The sequence below is a fragment of the Pongo abelii genome, chromosome 16 (genome assembly GCF_028885655.2).
Source record: "Pongo abelii isolate AG06213 chromosome 16, NHGRI_mPonAbe1-v2.0_pri, whole genome shotgun sequence".
NCBI classification, from domain to species: domain Eukaryota; kingdom Metazoa; phylum Chordata; class Mammalia; order Primates; family Hominidae; genus Pongo; species Pongo abelii.
The window spans coordinates 91434926-91451987 of record NC_072001.2 but is presented as its reverse complement, the minus strand read 5'-3'; the positions used below and the strand labels follow the sequence as shown (position 1 = coordinate 91451987).

Sequence of the window (17062 nt, the reverse complement as noted above, 5' to 3'; positions counted from 1 at the left end):
GAGAACCACTACTCTCTTCAAAGCTGTCAGAGAGGGACATTTGAGTCTGCAGAGGTTACTGCTGTCTTTTTGTTTGTCTGTGCCCTGCCCCCAGAGGTGGAGCCTACAGAGGAAGGCAGGCCTCCTTGAGCTGTGGTGGGCTCCACCCAGTTCTAGCTTCCCGGCCGCTTTTTTTACCTAATCAAACAACTAACTCGGCAATGGCGGGCGCCCCTCCCCCAGCCTCGCTGCCACCTTGCAGTTTGATCTTGGACTGCTGTGCTAGCAATGAGCAAGACTCCGTGGGTGTAGGACCCTCTGAGCCAGGTGCAGGATATAATCTCCTGGTGTGCTGTTTTTTAAGCCCATTGGAAAAGCGCAGTATTAGGGTGGGAGTGACCCGATTTTCCAGGTGCCATCTGTCACCACTTTTTGACTAGGAAAGGGAATTCCCTGACCCCTTGCGCTTCCCGGGTGAGGCAATGCCTCGCCCTGCTTTGGCTCGCGCACGGCGCACTGCACCCACTGTCCTGCACCTACTGTCTGGCACTCCCCAGTGAGATGAGCCCGGTACCTCAGTTGGAAATGCAGAAATCACCCATCTTTTGTGTCGCTCACGCTGGGAGCTGTAGACAAGAGCTGTTCCTATTCAGTCATCTTTGCTCCTCCCCCCGCAAAAACATAATTTTTAAACCCTTCATTTAGAATGAAATAGGACCTCCTGGGGTAACTCCTTCCCCAGCCCAGAAATGGCACTACCATCTACCCAAGTGCTTGGCCCCAAAACCTAGAAGTCATTCATGATTCTTCTTTTTACATCACCATCACCCCCTTTCTCCAGCATATAATTCAACATCAAGTTTCTTGACTTGACTCCTAAATGCCTCTTGAATCTGTCTTCACTCTCCATCTTCACTGCTAATCACTCCATTTGTAGCCATAATAATCTCTCCCTTAGCAGTTTTAAAACATGGTCCCCAAATTCTTTAACACTTCTGGCATCAAGAGGTGGAGTTGATGTTCCTTCCCCCTTGAACCTGGGTGGGCCCAAGACTACTTTAACTAATTGTGTATGGTGGAAGCGAAGCTATGTGACTTCTCTGAATAGATCATAAAAAGCTTCTTTTTGCTTCTCTTAGAACACTCACTTTGGATGCTCCCTATTGTAACTAAGCTGCCATGCTGTGAGGAAGCCCAAGAGGCACGCATGTTGGTATTCCAGTTAACAGTTCCAGCTTAACTCCGCTAGTGTAGTTCCCACCCATTTAAATCATCTCAGCCATTTGAGACTTCCAAGCTGAGGCTTCAGACATCATGAGCGTAGATAAGCCATGTCTGTTGCACTCTTTCTGAATTCTTGACTCATAGATAATGACCATAATAAAATAATTTTTTGGTTTTTTATTTAAAAATTTTTACAGTTTTCTCTATATGCCAGAAAGTTATTGTTTTAATGCTTCTGAATTTGGGGTAGTTTGTTACACAGTGATAGATAACCAGAATGCTCCTCTTGACTACTGGCATGCTCTCCCAACTTATTTCCCTCCTTCCACTAATATCTATTCTCCATGCAGCAGCCACAGGAATCTCTTGGAAATGTGAATCAGATAACATCACTCTGTCATGTGAAATTATTTCAAAAATCTTACCTTGGTCTACTAGACTCACGTGTTCTGGTCCCTCTTCTCAGGTGCATGCTAGAAGTGAAACACTCATCTCTAGGGAAGTCAGAGGCTGGCCAGGGGCAAATGATGTGGGACACAAAAATCACCTATTACAGCTCGGTTTCAGCTTCCCCATCTCAAGGGCCAAGGAAGCATCACCTGTACTTGTGTGGGTTTTAGAATCCTGGCTTATAGACCCTAAACCCTCTACAGATGGTCATGACCTTCCTGTACCTTTTTGGCTCTGTCTTATCTCTTGATTTCTGGCACTATGACATTTCCCTTTCTTTCTTTCAAGTGCAGCCATATTTTAAAAACAATATCAAGTGTTTCTACGTGTTTGTAACTGAAGGGAAGAGCTGCATCAACTTAACAGAACATGTTGCAAGAAGTCTGAAAACTCTATCTGTACATAATATGATCATCTACTTAAGAGAATCAGCTAAAAAGCAGTTGGAAGTTAGAGTGTTTGGCAAGTTGATCAGAGAGCAGAGCTGAGTACGCTTATCTAAATTCATACTGTCCTGTAACTCCACTAAAACCACCAGTAAAGGGTTTCTTTTTTTGCTACAAATCCACAAGTTTGGGTAAAATGAGAGTGGAGACAGCGGTATCATTTTGGAAGCTAGAAAGGAGATGGACAAGTGATAACATATGTAGCTGACCTGAGAAAGAAGACTCTGAAGGCAGCAGTGAAAAAATCCACCAACCAACCAAATTTACACTGCAGAATCCTCAAAGGCTCAGGGATTACTGGCATTAGAAACTTTCAGAACTGGAGATAGAGGTGGGAATAAAGAGGATTGGTGGAAAGCTGTTTCAGAAGCAGGAATGGAGAATTATTGCCTAATGAGTACAGACTTTGTGTTTGGGGTGATGAAAAATTCTGTAAATAAATAATAGTGATGCTTGCACAACACTGTGAGTGTAATTCACACTACGATTAAAGTAGCAAATTTTATGTCATATATGTTTTACCACAATGAAAAAGAAGCAATTAGACCTCTACATTTTCTCCCTCATTCCTTGCTGATGGGTTAGGAAGCCCTAATATCCTGGCCAAAATACAAGGGGTTTATTTTCCAGAAAGGTAAAAGAAAGTGTCCATAGATAGAGGACACCAGGCTCAGTCAATGTTATGGGTACTATACTGAAAATAGGGAGACAAAATGACTGAATGCAAACTGGATGCTTAGATTCCCAGGCTTTCTCCTCTACTCTGTGCCCTCTTTGAATCCCAGAACACAGGCCTTTAACTTCCTAGCAGGAGATTAGAATAATTGTTTCTGGGGAATCTGAGTAGCTCAATAAGAAAGACTGAAGAGACTTACATTGAGGTTCCCTAGCAAATGGCCCAGCTGTATCACTTAACAGTGTAGTTCACAATCAACAAGTGCCACAATGAGCTCAGGACTTTCAATCAATGGTTTAGGTCCCCATTATTAAATATAATTATCAGAGATTTGAGAAGGTGAGAATGACTCTAATGTGAACGACTGAATACCAAACAAGCTAGTAGGCAGACAGAAAAAGGCAACAGGTAGGAAACAAGAATAGGACAGGAAAAAGGAAACAGGTAGGATAGCATCTGTGAAACAAGAATGTGATGCTATCCAAAAAGAATGGATATTTAGAGAACAAAATAAACTTTTAGAAATTAAAATCATGATAGTGGAAATGAAAAACTCAATAGAAGGGTTAGAAGATAAAGCTAGGCAAATTTCTCAGATAGCATACCATAGCTCAGATAGCTCAACATCTGAATAATAAGAGTGTCAGAAGGATAAAACAAAGACAGTGAACAAGAGAAAATCATCAATGAAGTAATTTAAAAAAGTTTATAACTTAAGAACATGAAAACCCAACACTAACATTTATTTATATTGTAAAATTTTAGAATGCTGTTGTATTAGTATGAGTTTTATACTGCTGTGTAACAAATTACCATAAACTTAAGTAGTTCAAATGGACATACATTTAGCATAGCATGGTTTCTATGGGTCAGGGTTTAGACACAGTGTAACTGAGTTCTCTACTCAGGGTCTCATGAGGCTGCAATCCAGGCTGTGTTCCTATCTAGAGCTTGGGGTTCTCTTCCAATCTCATGTGGTAATGTTGGCAAAACTCAGTTCCTTGTGGTTGTAGGACTGAGGTCCCTGCTTCCTTGCTGGTTGTCAGCTGGGAGCTACTCTCATCTCTCAGAGGTACCCTTGCCATATTGTGCTTTCATAGACCATCTCACAACATGGTAACTTAGTTTTAGTTTTTCAAAGTCTGCAGAAAAATCTCTCACTCCAGTCTAAGATGGAGTTTTATATAACATAAAATAATCACATGAGTGACTATCCCATCACCTTTGTTATAGAATGTAACCTAACCAAGAGAATGACTTTCCCATCACCTTTGGTATATTCTATTCACTAGAAGTAAGTCTCAGTTTGTGTCCTCAGATTATACATGAGTGTAACCCATTGAGGGTCATCTTAGAATTCTTTCTACTATAACTGGGACAAATGAAGCTTTTGTAAGCTTTCAGAGGGAAATAAATAGGTTAATATAAATGATCAGGCAGTTGAATGGTTCAGATTTCTCAACAGCAATGTTGGAAGCTAGAAGACAATGGAGTGGTGCTATCAAAATTCCAAAGAGAAAGGATTTCCTACCTACAATTCTATACCCAGCCAAACTATCTATTGAGCATGATAACAGAATATGAATATTGTTGAAAAAAAGGGTCTCAAATATTTACTTTCTACACTTTCTTTCTCAAGAAGCTACTGGAGACTATGTTCCATAAATCAAAGTAGTAACTAATCAAAGGAAGACATCTGATTCAAGAAACAGGAAATAAAGAGAATCTTCAGCACAGCAGGGAAGGTACATCCTCCAAAGGTCAACCTGAATGGATTAGAGCAGGTTTGAAGCCCTGGGGATCAAGATGAAATTGACAGACAGTTGAGATGAGTGAATGGGATGAGAAAAGATTTAGACAACTGGCAGAAGGATTTGTTTAAACTGATGGTGAGAATATAAAAATTAATCAAAGAGAATGAAAAACTATTATTAACTTCAGATACAACAAAAAATTATTCAGGAAAAAAATAAAACCATAGTTTACTACATAGCTGAGCTCTGAATAACTGTGGGTTTATTACAATGTAAATACTGAACATTAATCTAACCAAATTGATGACATAATTATACAGTTTTGAAAGGATGTTATTACAGGTTGAATTGTGTTGCCATAAAATATGTTGACGTCCTAACCCTCAATACTTGTGAATGTGACTTCATTTGAAAATAGGTTCTCTGCAGATGATCAAGTTAAGATGTGGCCTTTGGAGTAAGCTCCAGTTCAATATGACTGGTGTCATTATAAAAAGGAGAAATCTGAACATATAGAAACAGAGACACAGTGAAAACGCTGTGAAGATTGGAGTTATGCTGCCATAGGCCGAGAAATGCCAAAGATTCCTAGCAAACCACCAGAAGCTAAGAGAGAGGCATAGGACAGATTCTTCCTCACAGTTTCAGGAGGAACCAACCTTGCTGACACCCTGACTTCAGAGTTCTAGTCCCCAGGACTGTGAGACAATACATTTCTGTTGTTTGTCACCTAGTTTGTGGCACTTTGTTATGGCATCCCTACAAACCTAATACAGGTGGGAAGTACGTGTGTGTTGGTGGGAGGCAGGGAAAGGGAGATGAAAGAGTCAATACTTCATCTTCCTTAGTGGGAAGTTAACACATATTTCCTATACACAAAATATCAAGAAATAGTAGTATATGCATGGCATTTAGAGCTACTGAGGTGAATACTTGCTGTGGATTGGGTATGGTTTATTTGTCCCCACCAAAGCATAATGGAAAATGGTGAGAGATGAAGCTGAATAGTGAGGCCGAAATCAGGTCATTAAAAAGCCATGCACTCAATGGGAGTTTGCTCTGTTTTATAGGAATGGGAGCCTTTGAAGGTTTTCAAGTGGCAGAGTGAGACAGAAGGTGATGTTTCTCTCATGGTATAACCAGATGGGTGATTTCTCAATACAAGATGTCCATTTCAATACAAGATAGACAGACAGGCTGTGTTATTGGCTTGAATTCTTCAGGCAGACCCTCTAAAGACCCTATCTTAATCAGCTTGGATTGCTACAACAAATTAGCATAGAATAGGTGGCTTAAACAACAGAAATTTACTTCTCACAGTTCTGGAGGCTGGGAAATCCAAGATCAAGGCTCAGCAGATCTGGTTCCTGGTAAGGGTTCTCTTACTGGTTTTAAGATTGAAACAGAGCTCCACCACTTCCTGATTGCTTGAAGAGGCATACCTGTTTTGAGCCTCCATTTCATTATTTCTAAAATGGGGATAATAATATCTGTTCTGCTTTCCTCACAAGCTTTTGTCAGGATCAGCTGAGATAATGCAACTGAAAGCAATTAATAAACTCTATTATTTTAGCCAAAGTTTCTTGTTAGGTCTGCTCAGCCTGCATCCTCCAGCCCTTAAACTTTTTTATTCACTGGGGCCAACACCTTCCCCTTGGCCATGCTCATTGGCTGAAGGATGGTCATATGACCTAAGCTGGCCAATAAGCCTTTGCTGGTTATATTGAGGGGAAAAAAGTGTTCTTTCTTCTGGAAGCCATCTTGTCTCCAGGGAATAGGCAGTCTTGAGAATGAAAACAACACAGAGAAAAGCAGAGAGATGTTTAAAGACAAATTTCTGATGATGTCGTTTAAGCATCTGCATCAAATAATTCATTTTTTCATTCCACAACTAGTTATTAAGTTCCTCTTATAGTCCATAACAATTTCTGGATTCTTGGCATTTGGTGATAAATGAAAGAAAGACCCTACTCTCATGGTGCTTGCATTCTAGTGGGCAGCCCTGGCAATAAACAAACACTAAATAAATGCATGATATAATGCCAGGTAGTAATAGATTGTAAGAAGAAAATTTACAGCAGAATAGGGGAAGACTGAGGTGAGGTGTTATTTAGATGGAGTGGCTGAATCCACCTCTACCTCTGGATTTTTTAAACTTCACGAGCCAATAAAACCTCATTGAATTGTGGTGCTGTCAGTCGCCACCAACAGTCCTGATGAATACAGCTTTACAAATGTAAGGATTGGTAATGATGCTGATGATGATTATAATTATAATAGCACAAAAGCCTCTTGAGAATGAATTGGATCATTCCTCCTGGGAATCCATGTCTAAGATATTTATGCCAGTGAAACAACCCAAGGACAGGAAATTATCAAAAGATTCCCAAAAATATTCCTCATGGAATTAAGTGCATACAAGGGTCATTCCTCTGGATTCATCAATTGTATCAATTCATTTGAAAGCCAGAAATTTAACTTAAAAATGCATTTTGAAAGTTGAAGACACTGAGCATCAAGGCAAACAAAGCATTCAGCTGGTCATCTGTGGCCAGCTGGCTCTAGCAACATTAACAGGACTGACACGTATCACTTATGTGGAGTTAGGGGACACTGTAAAAGCATTAGAAATGATGAAGTTAAAGAACATTCACAGCCACTAGTCACAGTCAGTTGACTTTCTGCAGTTCTTATAGGATAGTTAGAGGCTAATAGTTTCAAACCCTGATGTTGCTCAAGGTTATTGACAGCCAGTCATCAAGGTTGAGCATGCAAATGTCCATTCATATCATCATTTCCACAGAGGTTTTCTAAGTTTGAGTCCTTTAATTTTAAATTCCTGACACTCAGGAAATTTTCTAATGCTTTGTAACTTTATAACCACTCACCCCCACCCTCCCTCCACCACCCTCTTTCTTTTCATCTCTCTTCTCTAAAATTTTGGTGTGGTGATTAGTGTTTCAGGGATGCACCAACCACAGAAGTTTTCTCAGCTTGAACTCTCAAAAGAACATTGAAACATCCTATATAGTTTTGATGCATAGAATGTACACCAAATTAAAAAAATGTGTAACTGATGCTTCCATCATTGTCCTCCTGAGCTGCCACACCTACACTGTGAATAATATTTGTCTTACTCAGATTAAGATGTGCACAAGCCAAGATGAACCTACTCAAAAAATGAAACAAGTGCTTCCAGCCTTCCTGTACCTGCTGGAATTTTCTCATGTTTCCCTTCCACAAAATGCAACAATTGCTGAGATGCTGCATCACCTGCTGGGAAAAGGTGTTGTTATCCTTGAACAAGACAGCATGAGGACCCTTTCCAGAATGTCAAGCAGGTGTTGTCTTCTGTCACTGTGCTGGTTTGAAGTGTTGCACACCAGGACTGAAATGAGCTTTGCAAAGACAATATTCTGTCAGGAGTGCTATAATCATGGTTTTGGCTTGTTTTTGCACCAGTATCTTGATTCCAAGAAACATTTATAATCTGCCAGATAAATGTGTAGTTCAGCATTTCCCTAAAAATACTGGAACACTGAATGTTACATTTAAGAAAGAGTTCTATGGTCAGGCAAGTATAAGAAACACTAGGTTAAAAAAAAAAGTTTAGGCAATAATACACATTGGTTAAACAGAACCTTATAAATGATAATGCATATTGTAAGTATACCAGACCAAGGTGTGACAGGGTTCCTAAATTTATTTTATCACAGATTTTTTTAGATGAGAACATCTATTAACACTCTACAGAGCACAGTGTGGGGCATACCAAATTATAGCAATATTCAGTAGAATTCTTTATCCCCAGACCTTGAGAATTCAATACAAATGAATAAATGAGACTGTTTGAACACACACAATGGAAAGAGATTAAAAGAGATAATACTCTGAATTTATAAGTATAATTAAACCTAATGAAATACACATTTTTAAAACAAACAACTTCCCTACTTATGAATTTCCAAGTTGCAAACTTTTCTAGATAGAAACAACACAAAGCTACAAAACAAGATCACATTAACTCAGCCTCCCACCAAAGGTGGTGGTAGTTGCAGTGTGAGGTTCTTTTAGTCCGGACCATAGAGTCCTTTGTTGTAAAGTCATGCACCACATAACAAAGTTTCATGCAATAACAGAAAACAGGTGTGTCCCATAAGATTATAAGACTGTATTTTTACTGTACCTTTTCTATGTTTAGGTACACAAATACCTACCATTGTGTTACAGTTGCCTACAGTATTTGGCATAGGAGCATGCTGTACAGGCTTGTAGCCTAGGAGCAACAGGCTATACCATACAGCTTAGGTGTGTAGTAGGCTAGACCATTTAGGTTTGTGTAAGTGCACTCTGTGATATTCACACAATGACAAAATCACCCAATGACACATTTCTCAGAATGTATCCCCATGGTTAAATGACACATAACTCTTAGTGGCAATCTTGCTGGGGTTCTATTTAGTTCCAAGGTATTTTGCAAACATGATTAATGTCATTGTATCCAGTGAATACAAAAGCAGTGAACGTTTTAAATTGCTGAAATAAAAGGTGTGCAATTGTTATGGAATTGAAAGAAAAGAATTGTATGGAATTGAAAGATTGAAAGTGCTGAGAAAAATAATGCCTGTTGCTCCTTTTCCAAAAGGAGGCGTGGTTCAGAAGGACAAAGCACTTAGCTTGCAACCCGCTATGCATACACCATCTATGATACTCAGCAAGAGAGGAGGAAGAAGGACAAACACAAAAACTAGAGCAGAGCACTACAAGATCCGCATCCACATGGGCTACCTATCAGCCAGATACTCATTCAGGAGAGATCTGGGACATAGCTCAGTGACCTAAACAGCAGAATATGCTGAAAGTGCTGTTGCTGAACTGTTCATTCATTCATTCACTCAGCACCTATTTTATTTTATTTTTTGAGACAGAGTCTCACTCTGTCGCTCAGGCTGGAGTGCAGTGGCACAATCTCAGCTCACTGCAGCCTCCACCTCCTGGGTTCAAGCAGTTCTCCCTGCCTCAACCTCCCAAGTAGCTGGGATTACAGGCACCCACCACCACACCCAGTTAATTTTTGTATTTTTTTAGTAGAGATGGGGTTTCGCCATGTGGCCAGGCTGGTCTTGAACTCCTGACCTCAGGTTATGCACCTGCCTCGGCCTTTCAGTGCTGGGATTACAGGCGGGAGCCACCACGCTCAGCCACCTATTTTATTGAGTGTCCACTATGAGCCAAACATTATGCTGGCTACGGGGAACACATTAGTGACTAAAACAGATATAGCTAGTCCCTGCCTGTAAGAAACGGATAGTCTATGGAAGAATGGGGGATGGAGGAAGCAGACAACAAACAAACAGAAATATAGAAGTGTAAACGCTGGTAAGTGCCATGAAAGAAACGAGACGAGGGCAGTGATAGAAGCAACTGAAGCAGAGGTCGGATAGGTGGTGGTGTCAGGATGGTTCTTGGTTTCAGGTCTTTCAAATCTGCACAGGCCAGAGTGGGTGGGGGCATGGCACATTGCAGCTATCGTGGCAGCTGAGGCCTTCCATGGGATGAGGGTGGGGGCAGGAGGGAATTACCTGGCTCCACAGATTTCCCCGGTACACTGATCTGATCTACTTTGGAGAAAAGAAGACCCATAAAATATTTATTAGCGTAAAGAAGCAGCATCTGCTGGTTTTAAAGTTTCAAGGGACTTACACTCAGATTAAGTGGAAATACTCCTTGTTCCCTTTGGACTCACAAACAAATAGACTTACAAAGAACATAACTGTTCTTAAGTAGAGGAACTTCTGTGCTACCTAGCAAGAGTCTGGTGTTAGTTTTTAATTTCTTATCATTAAAGAACAGAGAAAATGTTTAATTGGATTTAGCTAAGAGAATTGTCTACTCAGGCTTGATCTGGATTTTTTTCCCCTTATATTGTGCACCTAAGAGTCTCCTGAGCCTCTTCTTTTCTTCCTACACCGATCTTGGCCCACACTGGTCTACACTTTCTGTGTCACAACCTTCTTTTGCAGACAATCCTGTCTTTATTTAATAATTTAATAGATCAAAATGTATTCAGCATTTACTCATTGTAATGCTGTGTTTACTCAGATTGGGTTGGGATATGAGTAATAGAAGAATCCAAAATTAACAATGGCTTTAAAAGACAGAAGGTTATTTTTCTCTCAAATAAAAATTAGAAGATGTGTAGTCCAGGGAAAGTACAGCAGCTCTGCTCCACAAAATCTTCAAGAAGTCAGGAGATTTCTCCCTTGTGGCTCCACCAAGCATGACTCCTGTTTACCTCATGAGCCAACAGGCTTGCTTAAGCTCCAGTCACCAGTTCTGCATTCACAGACAGCAGGAAATAGATAAGGGAGAAAAGTCCTTTCAAGGAAACTTCCTGGAAGCTGCACTCACCACTTCCACTTATATCCTTTGGACCAGGACTAGTCATTTACCTACACATAGCTGCAAGGAAGGTTGGGAATTTGTTTTCTATCAAAAATAAAAAGATGGGCCAAGTGCAATGGCTCACGCCTGTAATCCCAGGATTTTGGGAGGCTGAGGTGGGAGGATCACTTGAGACCAGGAGGTTGAAATCAGCTTGGGCAACATGGTGAAACCCTGTTTCTACGAAAACTACAAAAAATTAGTCCGGCATGGTGGCACATGCTTGTAGTCCCAGGTACTTGGGATGCTGAGATGGGCAGATCGCTTGAGCCTGGGAGGCAGAGGTTGCAGTGAGCTGAGATCATGCCACTGCACTTCAGCTGGGGTGACAGAGTGAGACTCTGTTTGAAACAAACAAACAAAAAAGTGGAAAGAAGTGCTGCCTCAGCCAACAAGCTCCACAGGTTATCTGTTACCGGTTTTGTCAGCCAACAGGCTCCACAGGTTATCTGTTACCGGTTTTGTCAGCCAACAAGCTCCACAGGTTATCTGTTACCGGTTTTGTCAGCCCGCAAGCTCCACAGGTTATCTGTTTCCGGTTTTGTCAGCCCGCAAGCTCCACAGGTTATCTGTTACCGGTTTTGTCAGTCAACAAGCTCCACAGGTTATCTGTTACCGGTTTTGTCAGCCCGCAAGCTCCACAGGTTATCTCTGTTACCGGTTTTCTCTTCCGGCCTTCACGGCTCTGCTGAGCTCTTCGTCATCTTTGTCCATAACTCAATTCCTGTTGAAGTTCTGCTGTCTATGAGAAGCCAGATCTCTATCACCTCTGGAGGGAAAACACATTTTGATTTTGTCAGAGCTGAAAATTGCCCATTGGGCAAAAACCCAGACACTAGAAGATATCCTACGTACTACTAGAATTTGTCTAAATTGCAGCAGCTTATACATTTACCATTTAACATCTTCATGTTCACTATCTTGCAGATTGAAGTGTTAATATTTTTAGAGAGTTTGAGCAAGGGAGCAAGAAAAGGGTTAATTTTTATTAAAGAGCCAAATTATGACATATATGAGCTTGGAAGCACTTTACTCACTTACGACCCTGCTATGCTGCTGTCCCCTAGAATTTGTATGTTGAAATCCAATACCTAATATGATAGTATTAAGAGGTGGAGCCTTTTGGGGGTGATTAAGTCATGACGGTTCCACCCTCTTCAGTGGGATTAGTAATCTTTTAAAAGAAGCTTGAGAGAGCTGCCTTCCTCCTTTGCCATGTGAGGACACACCAAATGCACTAAGATGAGGAACAGGGACTCAACAGTCACAGAATCTGCTGGTGCCTTGATCTTGGATTTCCCAGCCTCTAGAACTGTGAGCATTACATTTCTGTTGTTCATAACTTACGCACTCTAAGGTGTTTTGTTATAGCAGCCTGAATAAACTTAGATGGACCTCCGAAAAATAATAATTGGCATGCAGAAGTTCATTCACTGAATTACTTTATTCAATATCTATTTCTTGAGCACCTACTATATGCCTGATGCTAGGCACTGGGCATACAGCAGAGAACAAGACAGTCAAAGTCCTCATGGTGCAAGTATTCTAGTGGTGGGGAGGGAAAGAATGAACAAGCAAACAAATTCAGAACATAATTTCAGTTAGTGAGTAAGGGGAGAGAATGACTGGGATGGGTGGGGAAACTACTCTAACAGGAGGTGACATGTTATTATTGATGAATGGTAATAGTTAACTCTTATTTACACTTACCATGCAATAGGCATTATTCTAAGATTTTACATGCACTGGCTTATTTGATTTTCATAACTATCCATCCACTCAGGCACACAGAGCTGGGGTTTGAGCCCAGGCAGGCTGGCTCCAGTGTTCTTGCTCTTAATGCTTCAAGATAAGATCTCCTGAGAGAATAAGCAGAAGACAGTCACATAAGGATCTGGAAAAGAACATTCCAGAAAATGGACTAAGCAAGGCTCAAGTTTCTGAGCCCGGCTGGCACCAACATGTTTGGAGATCCACAGGAATGCCAGCATGACTGGAGACTAGAGGTGGAGGGAGTGAGAAAGCCAGGCTGAGGTCTGCTGATGGGGCCAGAAGGCCAACCCAGTAGGGAATTGCCAGAGAGTCACAAGAAGGGGCAGGTCTGCATGGCACCTTTTCTTCCCCATCACTCAGCCTCGCTCATCGTGCCACTGCCCCCGAGATGCTGAGCCACACTCAGCCACAAAACCACACAGGACCATCTGCTTTCCACTCAAGAGCCAGGTTATCTACAGAGAGGACTTATGCCAACACTGATGCAAACGTATTTATTATTACTACAGTTAAGAAGCATCACTGTTTTTTTCTTTTATAATCCCTCACCTTTATAATAAGACTGAAAACTAGGTGCTTTCGGGGTTCCTTGGAGGAAGAGCCCATGCTGCCTGTTCATCTCTGGGTAGGCAATGCCAGTGTCTCCACATGGGGTTTTTAAGTATACTCCTGACAAGTGGGAGGAGGCACAAGCTCTGAGGGGTGGAGTGGGCTGCCTCCATGGGCCCCTTCCCCTGGAGGTGTCAACATGGAAGTCCTCCCTGAAGCATGCCTCCTCAGCTGGGTTGATAACACCATGACCATCCCTGGGTCAATGGCTGACTGAGGTCTGGGGTTGTTGTCAACGGGTGTCTGCTATGGGTTTAATGTTTATGTGCCCCTAAGATCTGTACATCAAACCCTTTGATAGGGTTTGGATCTGTGTCGCTATCAAATGTCATGTCAAGATGTAATCCCCAATGTTAAAGGTGGGGCCTGGTGGGAAGTGATTGGATCATGGGGGTGGTCCTCCATGAATGGTTTAGCACCATCTCCTGCTGCTATTCTCATGAGATCTGGTTGTTTAAAAGTGGGTGGCTCCTCTTGCTCTGGCCATGTAAGATGTGCCTGCTTCCCCTTCCCTCATGATTGTAAGTTGCCTGAGGCCTCCCCAGAAGCAGAAGCCACTGTATTTTCTGTACAACCTGCAGAATCATGAGCCGATTAAACTTCTTTTCCTTATAAGTTACTCAGTCTCAGGTATTTCTTTATAGTGTGTGAGAATGGACTAATACACCCCTAAACCTCAATGTGATGGTATTTGGAGATGGGGCCTTAGGGAGATAATCAGGTTATCAGGTGGAGCCTTCACAACAAGATTATTGCCCTTATTAGAAGATATGTGAGAAGGTTTGCTTCCTCTCTCTGGCTTGTCTTTGCAGAAGGAGGGGAAAAAATGGGACAAGGCAAGAGATTTAAATTCTTTGAGTGGTTGACTTTGCTTCACCTGTTGGTCTCTCAGTGGAGCCAACTGGTTGGACATGAGTGGTGATAACTAAAAGGTTTAGCCTAGCATGTGGAAAGTGAGGACTTACTACATTGTGAGGAGGGACTGGCAATAACAGCAAATTCTCTGAGCCTGATGACCTGAATCTGAAAAAAAAAAAAAAATGGCATCATATCTAGGCAACTCACAATCTCCTTTGAGCCATGTGGAAGCATAGAAGTTTATTTTCCTGCCAGCTTTGCACACATGGATAGAATACCAATTTTTAGAGATGAAAGGAACCTCAGGGAGCAACTGGTCCTACATTATTCTCAACCAGTGTTTCCTGGCTGGCAAGCCAGATTTTTAGCACCTCATGCCTATTCTCCTCCCCATTCCCCATCCTCCTTGGTCCCAGTGGTTGTGTCTCTTTTTCTTATTCTGGGGTCAGTTGTAGAATGAGTATAGGCTTGACCAGTTTTGCAGAACAGTTTTGATGGGAACACATAGATCTGGGGATTTTGTGTTTGAAGAACTGGGTTAGGAAAAAAGTTAAGTAACGTCTCCAAGATTGTATGGTGATAAGCAGAAGAACTGACCCTTAAACCCAGACATTTAATTTTATTTGTTGGCTTAAAGTTCAAGTTGTTTCTAGTAAGCCAGTGTTTCCCAACTGTGGCTGGGTCCCACGCCAGGGGTTCTGATTTAATTGGTTTGAGGCGTGGCTGAGGCATCTGGATTTTCAGAATCTCCTCAAGTATTTTGGTGTGCAGTCGCTGTTGAAAACCACAGCCACACATGAGGTAAAATGCAAGGCTATGGGTAGCTCCAAGTGAGGTAAGAGGAACTTGGACTAGAAGCAAACTGGATTATAGGAGAAGATTATTGGATTATAGGAGATTACAGAAGAAAGGAATAGATCTGATATCTTTATGGAAGCCAACTGGGCCAATGAAGGAAATGGATATTGGTTTCTAAATGCAGACCGTGATGGGAACAAGGCCACTGCCAACCCATAGTGCTTTCGTGCAAAAAAAAGAAAAAAAAAAAAAAAAACTCCTCTAGGGAGACTCAGCCCTGCAGGTTCCAAGGTTGGCAAGAGGATGGTCACTGTGCTGTGAATTTAAAAAGGAACCCATGCTTTGGGAGGCTGAGGCAGGAGAATTGCTTGAGGTCAGGAGGTTGAGATCTGCCTGGGCAACACAGTGAGACTCTGTCTCTACAAAAAATTTAAAAAAATTTAGCCAGACATGATGGCACATATCTATAGTCCTAGCTGCTCAGGAAGCTGAGGCAGGAGGATTACTGAAGCCCAGAAGTTCGAGGCTACAGTGAGCTTTGATTTCTGGCCACTGCACTCCAGCCTGGGTGACAGAATGGGACCCTGTCTCTAAAAATGAATGAATAAACAAATGCATGAACAGAACCCCCTCCACCTTGAAGCATTCGGCCCTGCACCAGGCACATGCCAGTGAGCAGAACGAGGACTGGATTTTGGTCTCCACCTGCCCCCTTGGATAGTTCTTTGTGTAGTGGACAACCTGGAGAAGAATGATGTCAGTCTAGGGTAAGGACGTCCAACCAACTAGAAATTCCATGCACCTAGAAGATGAGTGTCTAACACCTTGACTTTCCTTACCGTTAAATTCATCTGTTGGGGGAGAGAGAGAGATGCAAATATGCTCTTACTACTCTAGTCCTTACACTGATAAGGAGAAATTGCTTGGTAACATAGAAATGACTAGAGTTTTTGGGAAACTCCCAGGCTATCTTAGGGTGGATAAGGCTGGGCATAATCAGACATGCTTCCCAACCCTTAAGAAGGTAGACCTTAGTAGAACTTTAAAAAAAGGTGTCCAAGTCATAGCATGAAACTTATGAAATAACATGGCTCAAGAGAATTGGAAGATTGTCAAAAATATAACTCTTAAAATAATTTTTCTTGTTACAAAAGTGATTCAAACTAATTGCAAAAAATGTAGAAAATAGAAATGAGCCAAAAGAGGAAAAGAGTCACTTGAAATTTTACTACTCAGAAATAACCACTCACAGTTTTCTGTTTATCCTATCAGTCTCTTTTCTATGCTTATAGATACATTTAGGATACATTTATATATACTGCAAAATGGATTGTATGTATAGACTTTTTTGATCTGCTTTTAAACTTAATAACATTCCGTAAGTATTTTCTATGTAATTAGCTATTCCCCAACCTTGTTATTTTAACAGTTGCATGGTAACCCATTTAATAATACTGTAAGAATTTATGTAATTCATCCTTATTTTGGAATTTACATTGTTTTCATTTTTTATTTTTATGAATAGTGTTCAATGAACATTCTTTGAGTTTCATCTCTTGCCACATGTATTAGTTGGGGTTCTCCAGAGAAACAGAACCAGTAGGATATATATAGAGAGATAGATAAGAAAAGATTTATTATAGGATTTGGCTCACGTGATTATGGAGGCTGAGAAGTCCCACGGCATGCTGTCTGCAAGCTAGAGAACCAGAAAAGCCAGTGGTGCAGTTCAATCCGAGTCCCAAGGCCTGAGAACTGTTTACAGGTGAGGGGTTTTGATGCCTGGAGTCTGATGGCCTGAGAATCAGGGGCTCTGATATCCCAAGGCAGTAGAAGATGTCCCAGTTCCATAGGAGGGAGCAAATTCGCCCTTCCTCTGCCTTTTTGTTCTACTGAGGCCCTCCCACATTGGGTGAGGGCGGATCTTCTTACTCAGTCTGCTGATTCCAATGCTAATCTCTTCCAGAAACACTCTCACAGACAGAACCAGAAATAATGTTTCATACACTATCTGGGCATCCCTTAGCCTAGTCAAGCTGATGCATAATATT

General features: G+C 41.4%; 1 long non-coding RNA gene across 3 annotated transcripts in view; it reads left to right on the top strand.

The window, feature by feature from the left end:
• Positions 1-17062, top strand: part of LOC129050191 (uncharacterized) — a 66470-nt gene that overhangs the window by 17330 nt on the left and 32078 nt on the right. For 2 of the 3 annotated variants that reach the window (XR_008513745.2, XR_008513747.2), the window contains exon 4: positions 7671-11926. The exons of the other annotated variant lie outside the window; for it this stretch is intronic. This is a non-coding gene — a long non-coding RNA (uncharacterized LOC129050191). Of the gene's footprint in view, positions 1-7670; positions 11927-17062 lie in introns of those variants that run through there. 3 annotated transcript variants of the gene reach the window in all.